General features: G+C 45.7%; 1 protein-coding gene across 1 annotated transcript in view; it reads left to right on the top strand.

Annotated features, from left to right (window-relative positions):
• LOC129839984 (NACHT, LRR and PYD domains-containing protein 3-like) overlaps positions 1-14,613 on the top strand; it is a 49,515-nt gene that overhangs the window by 4,323 nt on the left and 30,579 nt on the right. The window lies entirely within an intron of this gene.

Raw genomic sequence — 14,613 nt, 5'->3', positions numbered from 1 at the left:
ATGAACAGGTGTGAAAGTAGATGGAATTTCTTCCCTGTACAGGACTTTCTCTATGACTTTGTTGGTTTCAGCAGAGATGCCCATGAATTCCAGTTCAACAAACTTGAATAATGTTCTGCCTTAACTGTCCATTACTGTTACTGTACATATGCACCACAGGTGTCAATAAAAGGCAGGGCCGGCGTTACGGGCTTGCCTTAGGGGGCCTGGTCCGCCCTACCGTTCCTCCTTGCTCGTCCAAAATGTGTATTTTAATTTGACCAAGAAGCGGGTCAACAGAAAATCTATCTTAGATAAAGCGTCCAAGCGAGCGAAACAACGCTCCTCTGTCACAGAGTGTGTAGACCATTTTTCTGAAAAGACGTACTCTTTTTAGTTTTGGCCAGACAGCATCAGATACAGAGGCTACACATACTGTAGTAAGACAGAGAGAGAGTTTTGGCCAGACAGCATCAGATACAGAGGCTACACATACTGTAGTAAGACAGAGAGAGAGTTTTGGCCAGACAGCATCAGATACAGAGGCTACACATACTGTAGTAAGACAGAGAGAGAGTTTTGGCCACTGTTCAGGTGATGAATTTTTTTGGGGGGGACCAGTGGCGGCCACTTGTCATTGGTCAATTAAAAAAGAACACAGTAAATGTACCGTTCTAGTTCTCAAATGTCCATTCAGTCAGAACTTCTCCCTCCCAATGAGTCTCTCCTGCCAGACAGCTGACTTCTACACGTCAGACTACATCTGCTCTAATAGGTACAGATGGATGACTTCCACACGTCAGACTACATCTGCTCTATTAGGTACAGATGGCTGACTTCCACACGTCAGACTACATCTGCTCTAATAGGTACAGATGGATGACTTCCACACGTCAGACTACATCTGCTCTATTAGGTACAGATGGCTGACTTCCACACGTCAGACTACATCTGCTCTAATAGGTACAGATGGATGACTTCCACACGTCAGACTACATCTGCTCTATTAGGTACAGATGGCTGACTTCCACACGTCAGACTACATCTGCTCTATTAGGTACAGATGGCTGACTTCCACACGTCAGACTACATCTGCTCTATTAGGTACAGATGGCTGACTTCCACACGTCAGACTACATCTGCTCTATTAGGTACAGACGGCTGACTTCCACACATCAGACTACATCTGCTCTATTAGGTACAGATGGATGACTTCCACACGTCAGACTACATCTGCTCTATTAGGTACAGATGGCTGACTTCAACACGTCAGACTACATCTGCTCTATTAGGTACAGACGGCTGACTTCCACACGTCAGACTACATCTGCTCTATTAGGTACAGATGGATGACTTCCACACGTCAGACTACATCTGCTCTATTAGATACAAATGGCTGACTTCCACACGTCAGACTACATCTGCTCTATTAGGTACAGATGGCTGACTTCCACACGTCAGACTACATCTCTCTATTAGGTACAGATGCATGACTTCCACACGTCAGACTACATCTGCTCTATTAGATACAGATGGCTGACTTCCACACATCAGACTACATCTGCTCTATTAGGTACAGATGGCTGACTTCCACACGTCAGACTACATCTGCTCTAATAGGTACAGATGGATGACTTCCACACGTCAGACTACATCTGCTCTATTAGGTACAGACGGCTGACTTCCACACGTCAGACTACATCTGCTCTATTAGGTACAGATGGCTGACTTCCACACGTCAGACTACATCTGCTCTATTAGGTACAGACGGCTGACTTCCACACGTCAGACTACATCTGCTCTATTAGATACAGATGGATGACTTCCACACGTCAGACTACATCTGCTCTATTAGATACAGACAGCTGACTTCCACACGTCAGACTACATCTGCTCTATTAGGTACAGATGGCTGACTTCCACACGTCAGACTACATCTGCTCTATTAGGTACAGAAAGCTGACTTCCACACATCAGACTACATCTGCTCTATTAGATACAGATGGCTGACTTCCACACGTCAGACTACATCTGCTCTATTGGGTACAGATGGCTGACTTCCACACGTCAGACTACATCTGCTCTAATAGGTACAGATGGATGACTTCCACACGTCAGACTACATCTGCTCTATTAGGTACAGATGGCTGACTTCCACACGTCAGACTACATCTGCTCTAATAGGTACAGATGGATGACTTCCACACGTCAGACTACATCTGCTCTATTAGGTACAGATGGCTGACTTCCACACGTCAGACTACATCTGCTCTAATAGGTACAGATGAATGACTTCCACACGTCAGACTACATCTGCTCTATTAGGTACAGACGGCTGACTTCCACACGTCAGACTACATCTGCTCTATTAGGTACAGATGGCTGACTTCCACACGTCAGACTACATCTACTCTATTAGATACAGATGGTTGACTTCCACACGTCAGACTACATCTGCTCTATTAGATACAGATGGCTGACTTCCACACGTCAGACTACATCTCTCTATTAGGTACAGATGGCTGACTTCCACACATCAGACTACATCTGCTCTATTAGATACAGACGGCTGACTTCCACACGTCAGACTACATCTGCTCTATTAGGTACAGATGGCTGACTTCCACACGTCAGACTACATCTGCTCTATTAGGTACAGAAAGCTGACTTCCACACATCAGACTACATCTGCTCTATTAGATACAGATGGCTGACTTCCACACGTCAGACTACATCTGCTCTATTAGGTACAGATGGCTGACTTCCACACGTCAGACTACATCTGCTCTAATAGGTACAGATGGATGACTTCCACACGTCAGACTACATCTGCTCTATTAGGTACAAATGGCTGACTTCCACACGTCAGACTACATCTGCTCTAATAGGTACAGATGGATGACTTCCACACGTCAGACTACATCTGCTCTATTAGGTACAGATGGCTGACTTCCACACGTCAGACTACATCTGCTCTATTAGATACAGACGGCTGACTTCCACACGTCAGACTACATCTGCTCTATTAGGTACAGACGGCTGACTTCCACACGTCAGACTACATCTGCTCTATTAGGTACAGATGGCTGACATCCACACGTCAGACTACATCTACTCTATTAGATACAGATGGTTGACTTCCACACGTCAGACTACATCTGCTCTATTAGATACAGATGGCTGACTTCCACACGTCAGACTACATCTCTCTAATAGGTACAGATGGCTGACTTCCACACGTCAGACTACATCTGTTCTAATAGGTACAGATGGATGACTTCCACACGTCAGACTACATCTGTCTATTAGGTACAGATGGCTGACTTCCACATGTCAGACTACATCTGCTCTAATAGGTACAGATGGCTGACTTCCACACGTCAGACTACATCTGCTCTATTAGGTACAGACGGCTGACTTCCACACGTCAGACTACATCTGCTCTATTAGGTACAGATGGATGACTTCCACACGTCAGACTACATCTGCTCTATTAGATACAAATGGCTGACTTCCACACGTCAGGCTACATCTGCTCTATTAGGTACAGATGGCTGACTTCCACACGTCAGACTACATCTGCTCTATTAGGTACAGACGGCTGACTTCCACACGTCAGACTACATCTGCTCTAATAGGTACAGATGGCTGACTTCCACACGTCAGACTACATCTGCTCTAATAGGTACAGATGGATGACTTCCACACGTCAGACTACATCTGCTCTATTAGGTACAGATGGCTGACTTCCACACGTCAGACTACATCTGCTCTAATAGGTACAGATGGATGACTTCCACACGTCAGACTACATCTGCTCTATTAGGTACAGATGGCTGACTTCCACACGTCAGACTACATCTGCTCTATTAGATACAGACGGCTGACTTCCACACGTCAGACTACATCTGCTCTATTAGGTACAGACGGCTGACTTCCACACGTCAGACTACATCTGCTCTATTAGGTACAGATGGCTGACTTCCACACGTCAGACTACATCTGCTCTATTAGGTACAGACGTCTGACTTCCACACGTCAGACTACATCTGCTCTAATAGGTACAGATGGATGACTTCCACACGTCATACTACATCTGCTCTATTAGGTACAGACGGCTGACTTCCACACGTCAGACTACATCTGCTCTATTAGGTACAGACAGCTGACTTCCACACGTCAGACTACATCTGCTCTATTAGGTACAGACGGCTGACTTCCACACGTCAGACTACATCTGCTCTATTAGGTACAGACGGCTGACTTACACACGTCAGACTACATCTGCTCTATTAGGTACAGATGGATGACTTCCACACGTCAGACTACATCTGCTCTATTAGGTACAGATGGATGACTTCCACACGTCAGACTATATCTGCTCTATTAGGTACAGATGGATGACTTCCACACGTCAGACTACATCTGCTCTATTAGATACAGACGGCTGACTTCCACACGTCAGACTACATCTGCTCTATTAGATACAGATGGCTGACTTCCACACATCAGACTACATCTGCTCTATTAGGTACAGATGGCTGACTTCCACACGTCAGACTACATCTGCTCTATTAGGTACAGAAAGCTGACTTCCACACATCAGACTACATCTGCTCTATTAGATACAGATGGCTGACTTCCACACGTCAGACTACATCTGCTCTATTAGGTACAGATGGCTGACTTCCACACGTCAGACTACATCTGCTCTAATAGGTACAGATGGATGACTTCCACACGTCAGACTACATCTGCTCTATTAGGTACAGACGGCTGACTTCCACACGTCAGACTACATCTGCTCTAATAGGTACAGATGGCTGACTTCCACACGTCAGACTACATCTGCTCTAATAGGTACAGATGGATGACTTCCACATGTCAGACTACATCTGCTCTATTAGGTACAGATGGATGACTTCCACACGTCAGACTACATCTGCTCTATTAGGTACAGACGGCTGACTTCCACACGTCAGACTACATCTGCTCTATTAGGTACAGATGGATGACTTCCACACGTCAGACTACATCTGCTCTATTAGATACAAATGGCTGACTTCCACACGTCAGACTACATCTGCTCTATTAGGTACAGATGGCTGACTTCCACACGTCAGACTACATCTCTCTATTAGGTACAGATGGCTGACTTCCACACGTCAGACTACATCTGCTCTATTAGGTACAGATGGCTGACTTCCACACGTCAGACTACATCTGCTCTATTAGGTACAGACGGCTGACTTCCACACGTCAGACTACATCTGCTCTATTAGGTACAGATGGCTGACTTCCACACGTCAGACTACATCTGCTCTATTAGGTACAGACGGCTGACTTCCACACGTCAGACTACATCTGCTCTATTAGGTACAGATGGCTGACTTCCACACGTCAGACTACATCTGCTCTATTAGGTACAGACAGCTGACTTCCACACGTCAGACTACATCTGCTCTATTAGATACAGATGGCTGACTTCCACACGTCAGACTACATCTCTCTATTAGGTACAGATGGCTGACTTCCACACGTCAGACTACATCTGTTCTAATAGGTACAGATGGATGACTTCCACACGTCAGACTACATCTGCTCTATTAGGTACAGATGGCTGACTTCCACACGTCAGACTACATCTGCTCTAATAGGTACAGATGGATGACTTCCACACGTCAGACTACATCTGCTCTATTAGGTACAGACGGCTGACTTCCACACGTCAGACTACATCTGCTCTATTAGGTACAGATGGCTGACTTCCACACGTCAGACTACATCTGCTCTATTAGGTACAGACGGCTGACTTCCACACGTCAGACTACATCTGCTCTATTAGGTACAGATGGATGACTTCCACACGTCAGACTACATCTGCTCTATTAGATACAGATGGCTGACTTCCACACGTCAGACTACATCTGCTCTATTAGGTACAGATGGATGACTTCCACACGTCAGACTACATCTGCTCTATTAGATACAGACAGCTGACTTCCACACGTCAGACTACATCTGCTCTATTAGGTACAGATGGCTGACTTCCACACGTCAGACTACATCTGCTCTATTAGGTACAGAAAGCTGACTTCCACACATCAGACTACATCTGCTCTATTAGATACAGATGGCTGACTTCCACACGTCAGACTACATCTGCTCTATTAGGTACAGATGGCTGACTTCCACACGTCAGACTACATCTGCTCTAATAGGTACAGATGGATGACTTCCACACGTCAGACTACATCTGCTCTATTAGGTACAGATGGCTGACTTCCACACGTCAGACTACATCTGCTCTAATAGGTACAGATGGATGACTTCCACACGTCAGACTACATCTGCTCTATTAGGTACAGATGGCTGACTTCCACACGTCAGACTACATCTGCTCTAATAGGTACAGATGAATGACTTCCACACGTCAGACTACATCTGCTCTATTAGGTACAGACGGCTGACTTCCACACGTCAGACTACATCTGCTCTATTAGGTACAGATGGCTGACTTCCACACGTCAGACTACATCTACTCTATTAGATACAGATGGTTGACTTCCACACGTCAGACTACATCTGCTCTATTAGATACAGATGGCTGACTTCCACACGTCAGACTACATCTCTCTATTAGGTACAGATGGCTGACTTCCACACGTCAGACTACATCTGCTCTATTAGATACAGACGGCTGACTTCCACACGTCAGACTACATCTGCTCTATTAGGTACAGATGGCTGACTTCCACACGTCAGACTACATCTGCTCTATTAGGTACAGATGGCTGACTTCCACACGTCAGACTACATCTGCTCTAATAGGTACAGATGGTTGACTTCCACACGTCAGACTACATCTGCTCTATTAGATACAGATGGCTGACTTCCACACGTCAGACTACATCTCTCTATTAGGTACAGATGGCTGACTTCCACACGTCAGACTACATCTGCTCTATTAGATACAGACGGCTGACTTCCACACGTCAGACTACATCTGCTCTATTAGGTACAGATGGCTGACTTCCACACGTCAGACTACATCTGCTCTATTAGGTACAGAAAGCTGACTTCCACACATCAGACTACATCTGCTCTATTAGATACAGATGGCTGACTTCCACACGTCAGACTACATCTGCTCTATTAGGTACAGATGGCTGACTTCCACACGTCAGACTACATCTGCTCTAATAGGTACAGATGGATGACTTCCACACGTCAGACTACATCTGCTCTATTAGGTACAGATGGCTGACTTCCACACGTCAGACTACATCTGCTCTAATAGGTACAGATGGATGACTTCCACACGTCAGACTACATCTGCTCTATTAGGTACAGATGGCTGACTTCCACACGTCAGACTACATCTGCTCTATTAGATACAGACGGCTGACTTCCACACGTCAGACTACATCTGCTCTATTAGGTACAGACGGCTGACTTACACATGTCAGACTACATCTGCTCTATTAGGTACAGATGGCTGACTTCCACACGTCAGACTACATCTACTCTATTAGATACAGATGGTTGACTTCCACACGTCAGACTACATCTGCTCTATTAGATACAGATGGCTGACTTCCACACGTCAGACTACATCTCTCTAATAGGTACAGATGGCTGACTTCCACACGTCAGACTACATCTGTTCTAATAGGTACAGATGGATGACTTCCACACGTCAGACTACATCTGTCTATTAGGTACAGATGGCTGACTTCCACATGTCAGACTACATCTGCTCTAATAGGTACAGATGGCTGACTTCCACACGTCAGACTACATCTGCTCTATTAGGTACAGACGGCTGACTTCCACACGTCAGACTACATCTGCTCTATTAGGTACAGATGGATGACTTCCACACGTCAGACTACATCTGCTCTATTAGATACAAATGGCTGACTTCCACACGTCAGGCTACATCTGCTCTATTAGGTACAGATGGCTGACTTCCACACGTCAGACTACATCTCTCTATTAGGTACAGATGCATGACTTCCACACGTCAGACTACATCTGCTCTATTAGGTACAGATGGCTGACTTCCACACATCAGACTACATCTGCTCTATTAGGTACAGACGGCTGACTTCCACACGTCAGACTACATCTGCTCTAATAGGTACAGATGGATGACTTCCACACGTCATACTACATCTGCTCTATTAGGTACAGACGGCTGACTTCCACACGTCAGACTACATCTGCTCTATTAGGTACAGATGGCTGACTTCCACACGTCAGACTACATCTGCTCTATTAGGTACAGACGGCTGACTTCCACACGTCAGACTACATCTGCTCTATTAGGTACAGACAGCTGACTTCCACACGTCAGACTACATCTGCTCTATTAGGTACAGACGGCTGACTTCCACACGTCAGACTACATCTGCTCTATTAGGTACAGACGGCTGACTTACACACGTCAGACTACATCTGCTCTATTAGGTACAGATGGATGACTTCCACACGTCAGACTACATCTGCTCTATTAGGTACAGATGGATGACTTCCACACGTCAGACTATATCTGCTCTATTAGGTACAGATGGATGACTTCCACACGTCAGACTACATCTGCTCTATTAGATACAGACGGCTGACTTCCACACGTCAGACTACATCTGCTCTATTAGATACAGATGGCTGACTTCCACACATCAGACTACATCTGCTCTATTAGGTACAGATGGCTGACTTCCACACGTCAGACTACATCTGCTCTATTAGGTACAGAAAGCTGACTTCCACACATCAGACTACATCTGCTCTATTAGATACAGATGGCTGACTTCCACACGTCAGACTACATCTGCTCTATTAGGTACAGATGGCTGACTTCCACACGTCAGACTACATCTGCTCTAATTGGTACAGATGGATGACTTCCACACGTCAGACTACATCTGCTCTATTAGGTACAGACGGCTGACTTCCACACGTCAGACTACATCTGCTCTAATAGGTACAGATGGCTGACTTCCACACGTCAGACTACATCTGCTCTAATAGGTACAGATGGATGACTTCCACATGTCAGACTACATCTGCTCTATTAGGTACAGATGGATGACTTCCACACGTCAGACTACATCTGCTCTATTAGGTACAGACGGCTGACTTCCACACGTCAGACTACATCTGCTCTATTAGGTACAGATGGATGACTTCCACACGTCAGACTACATCTGCTCTATTAGATACAAATGGCTGACTTCCACACGTCAGACTACATCTGCTCTATTAGGTACAGATGGCTGACTTCCACACGTCAGACTACATCTCTCTATTAGGTACAGATGGCTGACTTCCACACGTCAGACTACATCTGCTCTATTAGGTACAGATGGCTGACTTCCACACGTCAGACTACATCTGCTCTATTAGGTACAGACGGCTGACTTCCACACGTCAGACTACATCTGCTCTATTAGGTACAGATGGCTGACTTCCACACGTCAGACTACATCTACTCTATTAGATACAGATGGTTGACTTCCACACGTCAGACTACATCTGCTCTATTAGATACAGATGGCTGACTTCCACACGTCAGACTACATCTCTCTATTAGGTACAGATGGCTGACTTCCACACGTCAGACTACATCTGTTCTAATAGGTACAGATGGATGACTTCCACACGTCAGACTACATCTGCTCTATTAGGTACAGATGGCTGACTTCCACACGTCAGACTACATCTGCTCTAATAGGTACAGATGGATGACTTCCACACGTCAGACTACATCTGCTCTATTAGGTACAGACGGCTGACTTCCACACGTCAGACTACATCTGCTCTATTAGGTACAGATGGCTGACTTCCACACGTCAGACTACATCTGCTCTATTAGGTACAGACGGCTGACTTCCACACGTCAGACTACATCTGCTCTATTAGGTACAAATGGATGACTTCCACACGTCAGACTACATCTGCTCTATTAGATACAGATGGCTGACTTCCACACGTCAGACTACATCTGCTCTATTAGGTACAGATGGCTGACTTCCACACGTCAGACTACATCTCTCTATTAGGTACAGATGGCTGACTTCCACACGTCAGACTACATCTGCTCTATTAGGTACAGACGGCTGACTTCCACACGTCAGACTACATCTGCTCTATTAGGTACAGATGGATGACTTCCACACGTCAGACTACATCTGCTCTATTAGATACAAATGGCTGACTTCCACACGTCAGACTACATCTCTCTATTAGGTACAGATGGCTGACTTCCACACGTCAGACTACATCTCTCTATTAGGTACAGATGGCTGACTTCCACACGTCAGACTACATCTCTCTATTAGGTACAGATGGCTGACTTCCACACGTCAGACTACATCTCGCTATTAGGTACAGATGGCTGACTTCCACACATCAGACTACATTTGCTCTATTAGGTACAGATGGCTGACTTCCACACGTCAGACTACATCTGCTCTAATAGGTACAGATGGATGACTTCCACACGTCAGACTACATCTGCTCTATTAGGTACAGACGGCTGACTTCCACACGTCAGACTACATCTGCTCTATTAGGTACAGATGGCTGACTTCCACACGTCAGACTACATCTGCTCTATTAGGTACAGATGGCTGACTTCCACACGTCAGACTACATCTCTCTATTAGGTACAGATGGCTGACTTCCACACGTCAGACTACATCTGCTCTATTAGGTACAGATGGCTGACTTCCACACGTCAGACTACATCTGCTCTATTAGGTACAGACGGCTGACTTCCACACGTCAGACTACATCTGCTCTATTAGGTACAGATGGCTGACTTCCACACGTCAGACTACATCTACTCTATTAGATACAGATGGTTGACTTCCACACGTCAGACTACATCTGCTCTATTAGATACAGATGGCTGACTTCCACACGTCAGACTACATCTCTCTATTAGGTACAGATGGCTGACTTCCACACGTCAGACTACATCTGTTCTAATAGGTACAGATGGATGACTTCCACACGTCAGACTACATCTGCTCTATTAGGTACAGATGGCTGACTTCCACACGTCAGACTACATCTGCTCTAATAGGTACAGATGGATGACTTCCACACGTCAGACTACATCTGCTCTATTAGGTACAGACGGCTGACTTCCACACGTCAGACTACATCTGCTCTATTAGGTACAGATGGCTGACTTCCACACGTCAGACTACATCTGCTCTATTAGGTACAGACGGCTGACTTCCACACGTCAGACTACATCTGCTCTATTAGGTACAAATGGATGACTTCCACACGTCAGACTACATCTGCTCTATTAGATACAGATGGCTGACTTCCACACGTCAGACTACATCTGCTCTATTAGGTACAGATGGCTGACTTCCACACGTCAGACTACATCTCTCTATTAGGTACAGATGGCTGACTTCCACACGTCAGACTACATCTGCTCTATTAGGTACAGACGGCTGACTTCCACACGTCAGACTACATCTGCTCTATTAGGTACAGATGGATGACTTCCACACGTCAGACTACATCTGCTCTATTAGATACAAATGGCTGACTTCCACACGTCAGACTACATCTCTCTATTAGGTACAGATGGCTGACTTCCACACGTCAGACTACATCTCTCTATTAGGTACAGATGGCTGACTTCCACACGTCAGACTACATCTCTCTATTAGGTACAGATGGCTGACTTCCACACGTCAGACTACATCTCGCTATTAGGTACAGATGGCTGACTTCCACACATCAGACTACATTTGCTCTATTAGGTACAGATGGCTGACTTCCACACGTCAGACTACATCTGCTCTAATAGGTACAGATGGATGACTTCCACACGTCAGACTACATCTGCTCTATTAGGTACAGACGGCTGACTTCCACACGTCAGACTACATCTGCTCTATTAGGTACAGATGGCTGACTTCCACACGTCAGACTACATCTGCTCTATTAGGTACAGATGGCTGACTTCCACACGTCAGACTACATCTGCTCTATTAGGTACAGACGGCTGACTTCCACACGTCAGACTACAACTGCTCTATTAGGTACAGACGGCTGACTTACACACGTCAGACTACATCTGCTCTATTAGGTACAGATGGATGACTTCCACACGTCAGACTACATCTGCTCTATTAGATACAAATGGCTGACTTCCACACGTCAGACTACATCTCTCTATTAGGTACAGATGGCTGACTTCCACACGTCAGACTACATCTCTCTATTAGGTACAGATGGCTGACTTCCACACGTCAGACTACATCTCGCTATTAGGTACAGATGGCTGACTTCCACACATCAGACTACATTTGCTCTATTAGGTACAGATGGCTGACTTCCACACGTCAGACTACATCTGCTCTAATAGGTACAGATGGATGACTTCCACACGTCAGACTACATCTGCTCTATTAGGTACAGACGGCTGACTTCCACACGTCAGACTACATCTGCTCTATTAGGTACAGATGGCTGACTTCCACACGTCAGACTACATCTGCTCTATTAGGTACAGATGGCTGACTTCCACACGTCAGACTACATCTGCTCTATTAGGTACAGACGGCTGACTTCCACACGTCAGACTACAACTGCTCTATTAGGTACAGACGGCTGACTTACACACGTCAGACTACATCTGCTCTATTAGGTACAGATGGATGACTTCCACACGTCAGACTACATCTGCTCTATTAGGTACAGATGGATGACTTCCACACGTCAGACTATATCTGCTCTATTAGGTACAGAAGGATGACTTCCACACGTCAGACTACATCTGCTCTAATAGGTACAGATGGCTGACTTCCATACGTCAGACTACATCTGCTCTATTAGGTACAGACGGCTGACTTCCACACGACAGACTACATCTGCTCTATTAGGTACAGACGGCTGACTTACACACGTCAGACTACATCTGCTCTATTAGGTACAGATGGCTGACTTCCCCACTTCAGACTACATCTGCTCTATTAGCGACAGATGGATGACTTCCACACGTCAGACTACATCTGCTCTATTAGGTACAAATGGATGACTTCCACACGTCAGACTACATCTGCTCTATTAGGTACAGATGGCTGACTTCCACACGTCATGCTACATCTGCTCTATTAGGTACAGATGGCTGACTTCCACACGTCAGACTACATCTACTCTATTAGATACAGATGGCTGACTTCCACACGTCAGACTACATCTGCTCTATTAGATACAGATGGCTGACTTCCACACGTCAGACTACATATGCTCTATTAGGTACAGATGGCTGACTTCCACACGTCAGACTACATCTGCTCTAACAGGTACAGACGGCTGACTTCCACAAGTCAGACTACATCTGCTCTATTAGGTACAGATGGCTGACTTCCACACGTCAGACTACATCTGCTCTATTAGGTACAGACGGCTGACTTCCACACGTCAGACTACAACTGCTCTAATAGGTACAGATGGCTGACTTCCATACGTCAGACTACATCTGCTCTATTAGGTACAGATGGCTGACTTCCACACGACAGACTACATCTGCTCTATTAGGTACAGACGGCTGGCTTACACACGTCAGACTACATCTGCTCTATTAGGTACAGATGGATGACTTCCACACGTCAGACTACATCTGCTCTATTAGGTACAGATGGATGACTTCCACACGTCAGACTACATCTGCTCTATTAGGTACAGATGGATGACTTCCACACATCAGACTACATCTGCTCTATTAGATACAGACAGCTGACTTCCACACGTCAGACTACATCTGCCCTATTAGGTACAGATGGCTGACTTCCACACGTCAGACTACATCTGCTCTATTGGGTACAGAAAGCTGACTTCCACACATCAGACTACATCTGCTCTATTAGATACAGACGGCTGACTTCCACACGTCAGACTACATCTGCTCTATTATGTACAGATGGCTGACTTCCCCACTTCAGGCTACATCTGCTCTATTAGTTACAGATGGCTGACTTCCACACGTCAGACTACATCTGCTCTAATAGGTACAGATGGCTGACTTCCACTCGTCAGACTACATCTGCTCTAATAGGTACAGATGGCTGACTTCCACACGTCAGACTACATCTGCTCTATTAGGTACAGATGGCTGACTTCCACACGTCAGACTACATCTGCTCTAATAGGTACAGATGGCTGACTTCCACACGTCAGACTACATCTGCTCTTTTAGATACAGATGGCTGACTTCCCCACTTCAGGCTACTTCTGCTCTATTAGATACAGATGGCTGACTTCCACACGTCAGACTACATCTGCTCTATTAGGTACAGATGGCTGACTTCCACACGTCAGACTACATCTGCTCTATTAGGTACAGACGGCTGACTTCCACACGTCAGACTACATCTGCTCTATTAGGTACAGATGGCTGACTTCCACACGTCAGACTACATCTGCTCTATTAGGTACAGATGGCTGACTTCCACACGTCTGACTACATCTGCTCTATTAGGTACAGACGGCTGACTTCCACACGTCAGACTACATCTGCTCTATTAGATACAGATGGCTGACTTCCACACGTCAGACTACATCTGCTCTATTAGATACAGATGGCTGACTTCCACA

This window comes from Salvelinus fontinalis, chromosome 40, assembly GCF_029448725.1.
Source record: "Salvelinus fontinalis isolate EN_2023a chromosome 40, ASM2944872v1, whole genome shotgun sequence".
NCBI classification, from domain to species: Eukaryota; Metazoa; Chordata; class Actinopteri; order Salmoniformes; family Salmonidae; genus Salvelinus; species Salvelinus fontinalis.
This window is presented reverse-complemented; position numbering and strand designations above follow the sequence as displayed.